Below are 13,336 nucleotides of genomic sequence, written 5' to 3'. Positions count from 1 at the left end.
GGGAGTTGACTAATGAGAACACATGGACACAGGGAGGGGATCATCACGCACGGGGGCCTGTCAGGAGGTGTGGGGCAAGGGGAGGAATAATATCAGGAGAAATACCTAATATAGATGAGGGGTTGATGGGTGCAGCAAACCAACATGGCACATGTATACGTGTGTAACAAACCTGCACGTTCTGCACATGTATCCCAGAACTTCAAATATAATTAAAAAAAGAAAAGCCATGATTATTATTCCAATTTACAAACGATGAACTAATGGCAAAAAGAATAACAAAGGAACTTGCCCAATGACTCATGATTGAGCCTGAAAACACCTGATGTCTTTGTGACCTAAAAATAGTGGCCATTTCCTATGTTGGGAAACTCAGCTGGTGAAAGTTTGGTGCTAATGAAGGTGTTGGCTTATTTGGAAATGGAATCACTAGTTCCTCCTATTTGGATTGATGCAGATTGAAATTCTACCAGACTCCTGCCTGTCTAGGTAAATTGTAAATCCACTTTTGTCTTCCAATATTCTCTATTACATGATTCTTACTCTATTAATTCTGAACTGCTTGCAATTCAAAGCTGTTTCATACTTTCATTTCTTTGTACCTGCTGTTTTCTCTGCCTTGAAAACCTTTTCTCTCCTATTGTTTATTTGGTTAAAGTTTACTCATCCTTCAAGATACAGCTCAGGTGCCTTTTTAAATTTATTTATTTTTTAATTTTAGGAAGCCTTCTCTTACTCTCTAATCCCAGAATATATACCAAGACTCTAAGCTCCTTGAGGGCAGAAAACACTTCTTGCCCATTCTTTTCTAGTCTCTAGAATATAGCATAATGTAGTACATAGTAAGTGCTCAGTAAATATTCATCAACTAAACTAGCTGAAAACTATTAAAAATTAGATATCCTACTGGATTTGTATCTCTTCTGCCTCTACCTGGTATTCACAATAAGTTGAATAGTTTTTGTTTTTTTTGAGACGGAGTCTCGCTCAGTCGCCCAGGCTGGAGTGCAATGGGCACGATCTCGGCTCACTGCAAGCTCCGCCTCCTGGGTTCACGCCATTCTCCTGCCTCAGCCTCTTGAGTAGCTGGGACTACAGGTGTGTGCCACCTCGCCCGGCTAATTTTTTTTTTGTATTTTTAGTAGAGACGGGGTTTCACCGTGTAGTTGAATAGTTTTAAGGAGGGTATTGGTGTGTTAATTGATTGGGTAGGATGGGAAACTAGGAAGTAAAGAAATGTACATTTCTTTTCCACTTTATTTTTTTATTGTTCATTTTGTTGAGAAGGAGTCTCGCTGTGTCACCCAGGCTGGAGTGCAGTGGCACAATCTCAGCTCACTGCAGCCTCCGCCTCCTGGATTCAAGCGGTTCTCCTGCATTCAAGCGGTTCTCCTGCCTGAGTAGCTGGGACTACAGGCACCCACCACCACACCGGGCTAATGTTTTGTATTTTTTGTAGAGACGGAGTTCCGCTATGTTGGCCAGGCTGGTCTCCAAATCCTGCCGTCAAGTGGTCCGCCCTCCTTGGCCTCCCAAAGTGCTGGAATTTGAGGCACGAACTACGCGCCTGGCCTCTTTTCCACTTTAAATGTAATGATAAAACTAAAAATGAAAAGGACGGGAGAGAAAGAGTCTTTTTGAAATAATATTTGACAGGATTTATTAAGAAGATCACAATAGTAGCTAATAACAGTAAATACTATTTGAGTGCTCATTGTACACCAGGCACTTTTCTAGATATTTGATATATTTAATTTAGTGTATTTTCAGTTCATTTTCCTAAATTATGAGATAGATATTATATTTACAACCATTATACTAGTGAAGAGATCAAGGTTCAAATAACTTGCCCAAAGTTATATAAGAATAAAGTAACGGAGCCACTGTAACTCCAATGATTCCAAAGTTCTTGGGGAAATGAAAGGACTCTCAGAGAAGGAGAGCATTACATTGGTGGAACGCCTGCAGTTGGGCTTTTTACATAGAATCAACATGGCAGACGGCACAGAAAAGCCACAGAAGGGTGGGAGTCTTTGGCTATAAAATCAAGAGGGGGCCTCCACTGCCCTGTCCTGTTTACACATTTTTCTAATAATGTTGTCTTTAACAAGAAAATATCATCAAAACCAGCTGTGGTGTTTGCCTAACTGTACTCTGCAGCTTTCCCTGGCAGTCTGAATCTAACCGCAGTGAGTCAGCCTATTCAGGTCCCACCCAGCCTGGCGAACTTTTCTACTTGGATCTTGAAGTCTTTGGGGAGAAAAAAGAAAAAAAAAGTGCTAAAAGCAGAAGGCTTTTTCATTTGGGGGAGTTTCTGGAGCTCTTAGTTATCACAGTCTGGGTAACCTGTGCTAATTTAGGTTAATTGGGGTCCTGTCACTGCCGTCTTTATGTTCCACAATTTTGGTGCTTCTCGAGTGTTTGTCTCGAATTACAGCCTTGGAAAATGAATACTACTGGTGAAGTGCATTTTTATTTTAAAAAAATGCATTCATTCTTCCAAACCACAGTGTCCCAAACATGCTGGTTTTGTTTTTACTGGTATCTTAAGACATTCAAAAAGTTATTAGGAGGCAGGGGGTAAATATTAAATTTTCAGCAATCACAAGTGCAGTTTGTTTTCCCTTTTCAATCTCATGTTTAAAAAGGGAAACAGCGGGCTTCCACACACAGTCATTCCACAGACTTTCCATGCAAAGTTTTCATTCCTAAGCAACATTACCAAAGATATGAATCAAATCAATTACTTTTTTTCTTATAGAACTACAGAGTAAAAGGAATGCTTCTGAGTGCTGTAGAAGATACAAAGATGGACATGAGATTCCATTCTCAAAGAATGTACAATCTGATTGGGGCATAAAAAAATTTAAATTATACAAGATTTAATTTAAATAACATCTAAGGCAATATTGAAAGAGATATTTCAAGATGGGAGTACTTGCCAAACTAACGTATGTTTTTAAAACTTAAATATGGCCAGGTGTGGTGATCATGCCTGTAATCACAGCACTTTGGGAGGCTGAGGCGAGTGAATCACCTGAGGTCAGGAGTTCGAGACCAGCCTGGCTAACATGGTGAAACCTCATCTCAATTAAAAATACAAAAATTAGCTAGGCATGGTGACACGCGCCTGTAATCCCAGTTACTCGGGAGGCTGAGGGAGGAGAAGCGCTTGAACCCAGAGGACAGAGGTTGCAGTGAGCCGAGATCGAGCCACTGCACTCCAGCCTGGGCGACAAAGCAAGACTCTGTCTCAAATAAATAAATAAATCTTAAATACTAGGATAGAACATTTTTTCTAATTTGTGTGCACGCGCGTGTGTGTGTGTAAACTTTTCAAAGTTGTAAATATTAGCTTACATTTGGTTATGCAATTAATAAAGAAACGTTATCAAAAAGAATGAAATTACAAAAGTTGGACAACCCTGAACCTTCTGAAAGGTATGATTACCAACACAGAAAAGAGAGCAACCACTTTCACAGAGAATGTAGCACTTGAATTAGAATAATTCTTTTGTAATTTTAAATTATCTCCTTTCTGTCTCCTCATTAAAACTTGTTTTCTTCTCTTCTCCCATTGTTCGAAGAGAAGCCCTATCTTTCTTTCTGTGGACTTTGCAAAGTTTCCATTCTAATGGTAATTTCCATTCCAATACTAAATTTAAAAAACAACAAAGATCATGATACCAATTAATATTTGTAAGTGCTTAAAGTGTGCCAAGTTCTGAGAATGCACTTGACCTTATTATCTTATTCAGTTCTCCTAATAGTCTTTTGAGGTTGGTAAAACCATTGTCTTCGTTTGTAAAGAGAGAGACACTGAAGCTAGGAAAACACTAGTAATTGATGGAAAGTGCTGGAGCTGGGATTTGGACATAAGTGTACTGGTTCTAGTGCCTAAACTCTTAGCCACAATTTTATTATGCTTATTGACAGCTGACCCCCTTATTCATTTGTTTGTTAATCCACTCATCCACTTATGAGTGCATTGTGTGTGCCAGGCCACACGATGTTAGTTGCACAATGATCAAGAACGAATGTATGAAAATATGTATTTTCGGCTGGGCGTGGTGGCTCACGCCTGTAATTCCAGCACTTTGGGAGGCTGAGGCAGGCGGATCACCTGAGGTCAGGAGTTCGAGACCAGCCTGGCCAACATGGTAAAACCTTGTCTCTCCTAAAAATACAAAAATTAGCCAGGCGTGGTGGTGCATGCCTGTAATCCCAGCTACTCAGGAAGCTGAGGGGGGAGAATTGCTTGAACCCAGGAGGCAGAGGTTGCAGTGAGCCAAGATTGCCACTGTACTCCAGCCTGGATGACAGAGCTAGACTCCGTCTCAAAAAAAAACAAAAAAAAGAAAATGTATGTTCAAGGATGAGTGTTTATTTCAGTATTCTTTATACCAATACAATATTAGTACTCAAGGTGAGGATTATTTCAAGTGTGGAATATATATACAATAGAACATTATAGAGCAATGTACCGACTTGGGAGGATGTCCATTATAACAAATTTAAGATTAAACAAAACAACAGCAACAACAATTTGACTGAATATTACAAAAAATAAGATCTCAGGCCAGGCGCAGTGGCTCACGCTTGTAATCCCAGCACTTTGGGAGGCCGAGGCGGGCAGATCACGAGGTCAGGAGATCGAGACTATGGTGAAACCCCATCTCTACTAAAAAAAAAAATACAAAAAATTAGCCGGGCGTGGTGGCGGGCGCCTGTAGTCCCAGCTACTCAGAGAGGCTGAGGGAGGAGAATGGCGTGAGCTTTCGCCCAGGAGGCGGAGCTTGCAGTGAGCCAAGATTGCGCCACTGCACTCCAGCCTGGGCGACAGAGTGAGACTCTGTCTCAAAAAAAAAAAAAAATAAGATCTCATTTTTGAGGGAGAAAAGATGGAAATGTCTGGAAGGATACATACCAAAATATTGATATTGATTATGTCTGGATGATGGAATTAGCCTATTGCCTTCTTTATAACTTTGAGTATTATATTTATTTTAATTATCTATTCATTGAAAAAATATTCTAGTGCTTTTACTAGGTGCAGCATGCCTTAAGCATTGCAGACACAATATTGAACAGGCAAACATGGTTCCTGCCTTCATAGCGTTTACAGATTAGCAAATTCCAATAGAATGTAATTATTATTGTAATAGAAGTAAAGAGTGCTATGGAATGTATAGCTGGGCACTTACTCAATCTGAAGAGGTTGGGGGATTCAGGGAAAGTTTCCTAGAGGAAACTGCATCTAACCAGGGACCTGAAGAAGGAATAAGAATTAGCCACTAATAAGGGGGTGGGAGTGTGAGAATGAAGAATGTTCCATGCATAGGAAATAGCTTGAATCAAGATCCAGATGAGAGAAAGAACCATAGTCAGTATTCCTAGAGAATGGGATGTAAGGAATGCAGAGAATTGAAACCAGAGAAAAGAGAGAGGAGTCATCATACAGAGTCTTGCAAGTTATGTAAAGGCTTTTAAATTTTATCTGAGCTCAAGGGAACTGCTGAAAGCTTTTAGACAGACAGGTGACATGATCAGATTTTCCTCTTAGAAAGATCCTTTTGGCTTCTGTATGGACTCTGCATAGGAGGAGTAGTCTAGAGGCAGAGAAAACAGTTGCAGTATTCCAGGCAAAGGTTGGTGGAGATGCCAGTATAAAAATTAGAAAAATGGACAGGTGAAAGAAATTTCAGAGGCAGAATTGATAGGGCTAAGCCATTGATTGGATGTAGAACCAGTGAGGCTGAAGAAACCCAAAGATGACTGACCACCAATTCATCTCTTCACTCACATCCTACCCACTGTCACCTTGTCATAAACTTCCATACTACCTTCACCTCTCTCTTCAATAACGTGAGTTATTTGTTCAAAGTCTGCCTTTTCTGTTAGAACATGAGCTCACTGCAGCAGGGACAGTGGTTGTCTTTTCACTTCTAGATACGGTGATTAGCATAATGCCTGGTACATAGTAGGCATGCCCTTTTCTTTTCTTCTTTTTTGTTTGTTTTGGATGAATAAATGATGTCAAGTTTTCTTGCTTGGTCAACTACTAGGTTATGCCCTCCACTGAGAAAGAGAACAACTGGAACAGGCACATGTAGCACTTTTATGACCATTGAAGCAACAGCAACACAAACAAAAAACAGTAAAGCGATTTCTGTTTTTGGAAGAAAAGTAGAGAAGATTCTTCCTGTTATTAAGGAACTCCAGATCTACTGGGGAGACAGTCAAACAGATAATCCCAATATACTGTGAAATGGGCCACAATAAGAGTAGGTCTGCAGTGCTGTGGAAGCATTCAGGAGGAGCCCTTGCCCGGGCATTAGGGCCAGATAGGTTTCCTTCAGTAGGTAATATCTGACTTAGATCCTTATGGGTGAGTTGGGATTAGTTAAGTGCAAGTTGGGTGGGAATTAAAGAGAAGTGACATTCTAGGCTAATGCTGCTACCCATGCAAAGTCCTGGAGGCAGCATGAGCCTCGTGAATTCAGAAATGGGAGGCTTTCTGTCATGGATGGAGCAAGGGAGGGTCAACTGGGGTTCATGTTGGCTCTGTCTTTTCCTTTATCCCCCTACTTCTGGTCAAGGCATTATTGTTGCAGCCATGGGCATTCATGGTATCACTATGGACTCTTGGTTGTTGTTGTTGTTGTTTGTTTTTTTTTTTGAGACATGGTCTTGCCCTGTCATCCAGACTTGAGTGCAGTGGCACAATCTTGGCTCACTGCAGCCTTGACCTCCCGGGTTCAAGTGATCCCCCACCTCAGCTTCCTGAGTAGCTGGGACTACAAGAACATACCATCACGCCTGGCTAATTTTGACTTTTTAAATTTTATTTTATTTATTTATTTATTTGAGATGGAGTTTCACTCTTGTTGCCAGGCTGGAGTGCAATGGCGTGATCTCCACTCACCACAACCTCCGCCTTTCGGGTTCAAGTGATTCTCCTGCCTCAGCCTCCTGAGTAGCTGGGATAACAGGCATGTGCCACCACACTGGCAAATTTTGTGTTTTTAGTAGAGACAGGGTTTCTCCACGTTGGTCAGGCTGGTCTCGAACTCTTGACCTCAGGTGATCCACCCACCTTGGCCTCCCTAAGTGCCACTGCGCCTGGCCTGTTTTTTTATTTTTTGTAGAGACGGGGTCTCACTGTGTTGCCCAGGCTGGTTTCAAGCTCCTGGCCTCAAGCAATCCTTCTGCCTTGGCCTCTCGAAGTGTTGGGATTGGCCTCTCAAAGTGTTTGAGCCACCACACCCGGCAACTCTTAGCTCTTGTGGCCAGAGCAGGTCGTAGTCATGCCTTCAAAATTGCCTTCACTCCTAGAAAAAAATGGAGAAAGGATTATTTAAAATCTAGAGAAAAAGGTGAGCCTATAAGTCACTCTCTCTGAATTCCAGAAGCTCAGCAAATAATCTGAGTTGAACCAATTGTGAACAAACACCAAGTCCTGCTGATGTTGATTGGACCAAAGTGATGGAGAATCCAGTTTGGAGTCTGGTAATCCTTGGGAGGCCCCAGCATCACTGCAGCTCAACTGTCATTCCTCCTTGCAGCTCATTTAACTGCCTCTGGCAGCACTATTTCTGGCTGGGCCATCTATTTTTGGTGGCCAGGGAAGTTGTTATTTGTTTTGTTTTGTTTTGATATGGTTTACAGTGCCCTAGTGTGATGATGAAGATAACACCTGGTTATTCCAGAATTGGGGGTGGTGTGGGTGTGTATCTATGTTGGGGAAGGCAGCAGGAACATCATCTTAACTCCTGTTCTTTATCCGCATGGTAAGGCTGCCTAAGACAGGGTTTATTAATCAACCTGATGCAATAGCTCTGTCATTAGTGGTCTTGTTACCAGGCAAGAAAAGACTGCGTACAGGATGGGTATCAGTATGCTTCCGAGTGTTAGGGGGAAAATGGAATGGTAATATTAATATTTTAGCATTTAAGAGACTCTGGAACTTCAGGAATTATGTTAAAGTTTCAGAAACAGAGTTTTAGAAGGGTGACTTGTTTGTTTATTGTACAATCCAAAAGAAAAAAGCAGGACTTTGTGGAATTCATAGTCAGTTTTCTGAAGCAGGTATCAGTAGTTGGCTTCTGAGACAAGGACAGAAACACCATGTTGGCATAAAAGAGTTGATGAGTGGAACACCAAGTTGGTTGGCTCTGGTTGACATTTTCCTTGGTAGAATGTGGTGTGTGAAAGTTACACATATTTTTCAGAACAGGCCAAATACGTATGTTTTATGTCAAAACATAGATCATATGTTTCTGTTTTATCTGAGGGTTATCACAAAACTTTACCTTTTTATAAAACTTAATCTGTGAATATTCAGTACTGAGAGCCACTTACAGGATACTTCGTCTGACCCTTCTTTTAGGGCCCAATAATATAGGTAAGATTGGTATACAGAATATTTAGACGTGATTCATTCTAAGCCATTTACCTTTAATTGAATTGAATCAAATTGGACTTTAACTGAATCTTTATCATTAAAAAAATCTCTTATAAAAGATAAACGATTGGGTTAGTTACTTCTTTCAGCTTTGGCTTATTTCTTTGTCTTCTTCTTTTAAAAACAAAGCTTTATTCAAACGATTAACACACTATACGGCTCATCTTCTTAAATCATACAATTCTGTGATTTTAGTATATTCACAGACTTGTGCAACCATCACCACTGTCTAATTCCAGTACGTGTTTCTCACTCCAGTAGGAAACCTCATACTCATTAACACTCACTCCCAGTTTCCCTCTCCCTGGTTCCTGGAAACCACTAATCTACTTTCTCCCTGGATTTGCCTATTCTGGACATTTCATATAAATGGAAGTATACAGTATGTGACCTTTTGTGTCTGGCTTCTTTCACATTATCGTATAATGTTGTCAAGGTCATTTATGTTGTAGCATGTATCAGTACTTCATTCCTTTTTATGGCTGAGTAATATTCTATAATTTGGATATGCTAAATTTTGTTTATCCATTCATCAGTTGAAGGACATTTGAAATACTTCCAATTTTGGCTATTATGAATAATGCTGCTATGAACATTCGTATATAAGATATCGTGTGGCCATATGTTTTCAATTTTCTTGGGTATATAACTAGGAAAGGAATTGCTAGGTCATATGGTAACTCTTTGTTTAACCCTTTGAGAGCCAACTTTAGTTTATTCATCTTGAAAATGAAGAAAACAATTTTTTTTTTACATAGATCCAGGTGGTCAGATCATTTAGAGTCACCACCAGGAAGATTATTTACAGTGAAGGATACTTTTTGAAAAGTTATAGGGGGCCTGAGGTAGAAGAGGGAATACCTTATCAGTTGCAAGTGAATCCCAGGCTCAGAAGGGTCATACAGTCTCATGATTAAGGCCCTGATGTGTATGCAGTATGGGGTCAAACTGTTGGAGTTATAGTCTGTGCTCTTCCGCTTTCTCAGTGAACAAGTCAGTTAACCTCCTGATGTCTCTCTGTCCTAGGCAGTAAAATGGGGATCATCATGTCTTCCTACTTCAAAGGTTGTGGTAAAGATAAATGAAATAATACACATGGAAGTACTTTGTACATTGTCAAATCCAATGTAGATGATTGTTGTTGTGAAGATAGTATAATTGTATCTGATTAATTTTGTAATACAGGCCCAAGTCATTCAAAACAGCCAAGAATTAATCTTTTTATTTGTACAATTCAGATTTTATGAGAACAGCATAGAGACGCCTAGACACAGAGATGTATTATAAATAAAATATGTGTATGTAAAATGAACCAGCCCTCTCTTCTTCCTGACCCATCTCTTCTTGTCTATCTCCATCCCCAATCCAAAATAAGTTGGGCTCCTGGTTGTAGTTCCCTGGGTGCTAAAAAGCAGGGAATACTCCCCAGACATTTGTGTGCCCTTCCCATAGGGCTGTTTTGAAAATATGACAATTAGCAAAGTTATAGGTTAAATCATCTATTGGGCATCATCCTTAAGTCATTGTTACTGCTTTTGTCTTAGAAATATGGTGTCCTTTACATGCACTTACTGCTTCTGTAGCACAAGGCAGCCAGCGCTCTCAGTCTGAACAGGTAGACTCTCATTACCTTTCAGGGCTACAGGAGAGCTGGTGGGCATTCTGAAATTCTTCACAAATGATAGCTCTCTCACTGGCCTTTGGTAGGAGTGTTTCTATGAGAAAAGGTGTTTCAAGCATAGAGTTTCAGGATGGCCAAAGATCTTAAAAGCCCTCTAGAGCTAACTCCTAGCTGATGTGGGAAAACTTTTAACAGTATCCCTGAAAGGTGATTCTTGAGTTTTGGTCAGGCCCCTTTTGTGACAGGAAGTTTATTCTGTCTCACGATGTATGTACTCACTAAAAATTTGATGTATAAACACATGGATAGAGTGTGGCAATATCTTTATTACATCTAACTCTACTAGAGAATTCATCCTTATATCTAATTGATAACTGCTTCCCTGTAATTCCTACTTTCATTCCCTTTAAAATAGTTTTAAAAATTATAAGCTGTTTTACAAACAACAGGAATATACAAAAAATAATTAAACACTTGTCCATGTATTGAATATCTAAATGTTAGAAAACATTATTTTTAGTTTATTTGCCTCAGGTGAAAAAACAAAAGTTAGCGTTACAGATACAGTTGCAACCTTCTTAGTATCCTGCCCAGATCCCAGTCTTCTGACTGCCTTCCTATACTTAACTATTAAGTAGTTTCCCCAAAATGACCCAATGAGAAAAAAGGAGAGCTGGGATTTGAACGCTGGCCTTCATGGTTCAAAGCTATTGCTCTTTTCACAGTTCCACGCTACCCACCCTAGATAAATACGTATAATAGTGATCATATTTATTGTCCACGTGTAAATTGATGTAAAGTGTCAAGGGTTACTTAAAGCACTACTCTTCTGTTCTTCTATTTGCCATATTAACTTATTTGTAAAATATTTTTATTTTCAAGGAAAATAAAGATAAAAATTATCCACAGATATCAAATTAGTACAGTTAAAATTGTGGAAGTTTGATTATATTTGAAAAGAATGTGTCCATTAAGAAGATTAATCATTTTTTGTTAGTGAAGCTTTATTTTTAGGAGAAAGATTGGTAAAAAATTAATATGTTTTCAAGTACATCCATTATATGAGCTAGCTGGGGGGTCTGAATATGATTAAACAAATGTCAAGCTGGGTTTTTTTAAAGGCAGACTTGACAGTTGGTTGTGTTAATGGGGCATGACAGGCAACAGCTGGGTGGTAGTCCTCCTCCTTCTGTTGGCATTGATTGAGTCTTTATTTACGTCGTCTTTCTAGTCTGGACTAGAACAGTATTCCAAGGGTGGAATGAAGAAATTAAGGAAAAAGAAGGGGAAAGCCATTAAGGTTTGGAAGAAACATTCTGAGACCAGAGTAAAGATGTTATATGTACTAGGAGAAAAAGGAAGAACAAAGATAGAAGCACTTCCCCTTGCTCAAGAATTTGCAGTGTTTTATTTCCTAAGCAATGCAGAGGTTATCAACATACAGGCCTGTTTGCCGTGAGCTAGTAGGTTGCCGTGTGTATCTCAGGTATGTGTGTTTTTGTTTGTTAAAGCTTTTTTTTTTCTTTTCCAAGTTTCCACATGCAGCACTGATGTTTGTTAAAGCTGCAGGAAAACAAATAAGTAAAACGAAACCTAAGCAATATACAAAGAAAATCATCTTCCCAGTCAGCAGTTTCTGGCCCTCCCCACCCCTACTGCCCTCCTCCCCAGCTCCACTTCCCTTCCCTTCACTCTTATCCAGATTGACAGCCAGGATCCTGGAGGGGCAAACTCCAGACTTCTCACCCTGGCTTTCAAGATCTCCCTGAGATGGCTTTTTATTTCCCCTCATCTCTGTGGCCTATTTCAGGACAGTATGTGCCCTTTGCTTTGGCCTGGTGGGCACTCTGCCCTTTTGCTCGTGTTCCACCTGCCTGGACTGCCTTGTGTTCTCCCCACTGCCTATCCAAGCTCAACTCATCCTTTGAGATGAGCTAAAGTGCCAGTTCTCTGTGGTACCTTCTCTGGCAACCTCTCCTTCCTAATTTTTATAGTTTTTACTTTTTTGTTGTTTTTTGAGATGGAGTCTTGCTCTGTCACCCAGGCTGGAGTGCAGTGGCATGATCTCCGCTCACTGCAACCTCTACCTTCCAGGTTCAAGCTATCTTCATGCCTCAGCCTCCTGAGTAGCTGGGACTACAGGCGCATGCCACCATGCCCGGCTAATTTTTGTATTTTTAGTAGAGACGGAGTTTCACCATTTTGACCAGGCTGGTCTTGAACTCCTGACCTCATGCGATCTGCTCACCTGGGCCCCCCAAAGTGCTGGGATTACAGGCATGAGCCACTGCGCCTGGCCCAGTTTTTACTATTTGTACAGTTCATATTGTCCTTTATAATTTGTCATATATGATTCCATATTTGTTCAGAACTGTTGTAGAAAGTCCAGATTCTGCATGGTGTATTAAAATGAGTCTGTTAGAATAATTTATTTTACTTGTAATCTTTTTATAAGGAGGAATGCTATTAGGTATGCTTTTTATCCTAAAACATCTATATAATCTTGTGTATAGATTAAGTTGTATTAATCCAATGAGAAATAAATCAGAAGGTTAATTACTCATCCATTCTTTAATTCAGCAAGTATTTATTGAGCACCAGCTATGTATCAGGCACCGTTCTGGGCACTGGTGACACAGCAGTGAACAAACCAAGAAAACATCCCACTTTTCTCAGGAAGTTTACATGCTGGTGGGGAGAGACAGACAAGAAACAAAATAAATAAGTAAATGTATTTTAGAAGGTGATAGTGCTACGGAATAAAAAACAATGAAGGGGGATTTGGAGAGCTGGGATGAGGCACGGGGTGCCTAAATAGAGTATTCACTTCACCAAGAAGGTGACATTCAATCAAAGATGAAGAAGGTGAGGAGAGAATCATGCACCTACCTAGAGACAGAGCAGCCAGGCAGAAGGATCAACAAGTTCAAAGCCCTCGAAAAACAAAGCTTCTCTTGCTTCCTGTTTTTGAGAAACAACAAAGAGAAACAGTGTGGCTAGAGCAGAGAACAGGGGGAGAGTGGTAGGAAGAAGTAGAGGAAGTAATAGGGGAGGCGAGAAGAGGGTGTAGGGCCTCAGGCCTTGCAGTCTGGTGAAGGGACATCACCTTTCACTCTAAGTTAGATGGGAAGCCAGGGGGGCTCTCCAGCAGAGGAGTAATCCGACGTATTTTAAAAGGGTCACTGTGGCTGCTGTGCTAAGAATAGACTACAAGGGAACAAGAGTGGGAGCAGGAACACCAGTTAAGGGGC

At 40.4% G+C, this 13,336-nt stretch overlaps 2 protein-coding genes across 11 annotated transcripts in view; one reads left to right on the top strand and one right to left on the bottom strand.

Annotated features, from left to right (window-relative positions):
- The window catches only part of LOC115837636 (putative neuroblastoma breakpoint family member 7), a 655,832-nt gene that overhangs the window by 449,920 nt on the left and 192,576 nt on the right, over positions 1-13,336 (bottom strand).
- LOC100582383 (myomegalin) overlaps positions 1-13,336 on the top strand; it is a 230,677-nt gene that overhangs the window by 65,029 nt on the left and 152,312 nt on the right. The window contains exons 1-2 of one of the 10 annotated variants that reach the window (XM_030824705.1): positions 4,654-4,664; positions 6,284-6,288. The exons of the other annotated variants lie outside the window; for them this stretch is intronic. The gene's annotated coding sequence lies outside the window, so the exon portion shown is untranslated. Of the gene's footprint in view, positions 1-4,653; positions 4,665-6,283; positions 6,289-13,336 lie in introns of those variants that run through there. 10 annotated transcript variants of the gene reach the window in all.

Source organism: Nomascus leucogenys, chromosome 12 (genome assembly GCF_006542625.1).
Source record: "Nomascus leucogenys isolate Asia chromosome 12, Asia_NLE_v1, whole genome shotgun sequence".
Lineage (NCBI taxonomy): Eukaryota > Metazoa > Chordata > Mammalia > Primates > Hylobatidae > Nomascus > Nomascus leucogenys.
The sequence above is the reverse complement of the archived record's forward strand: the minus strand, read 5'-3'. Positions and strand labels throughout refer to the sequence as shown.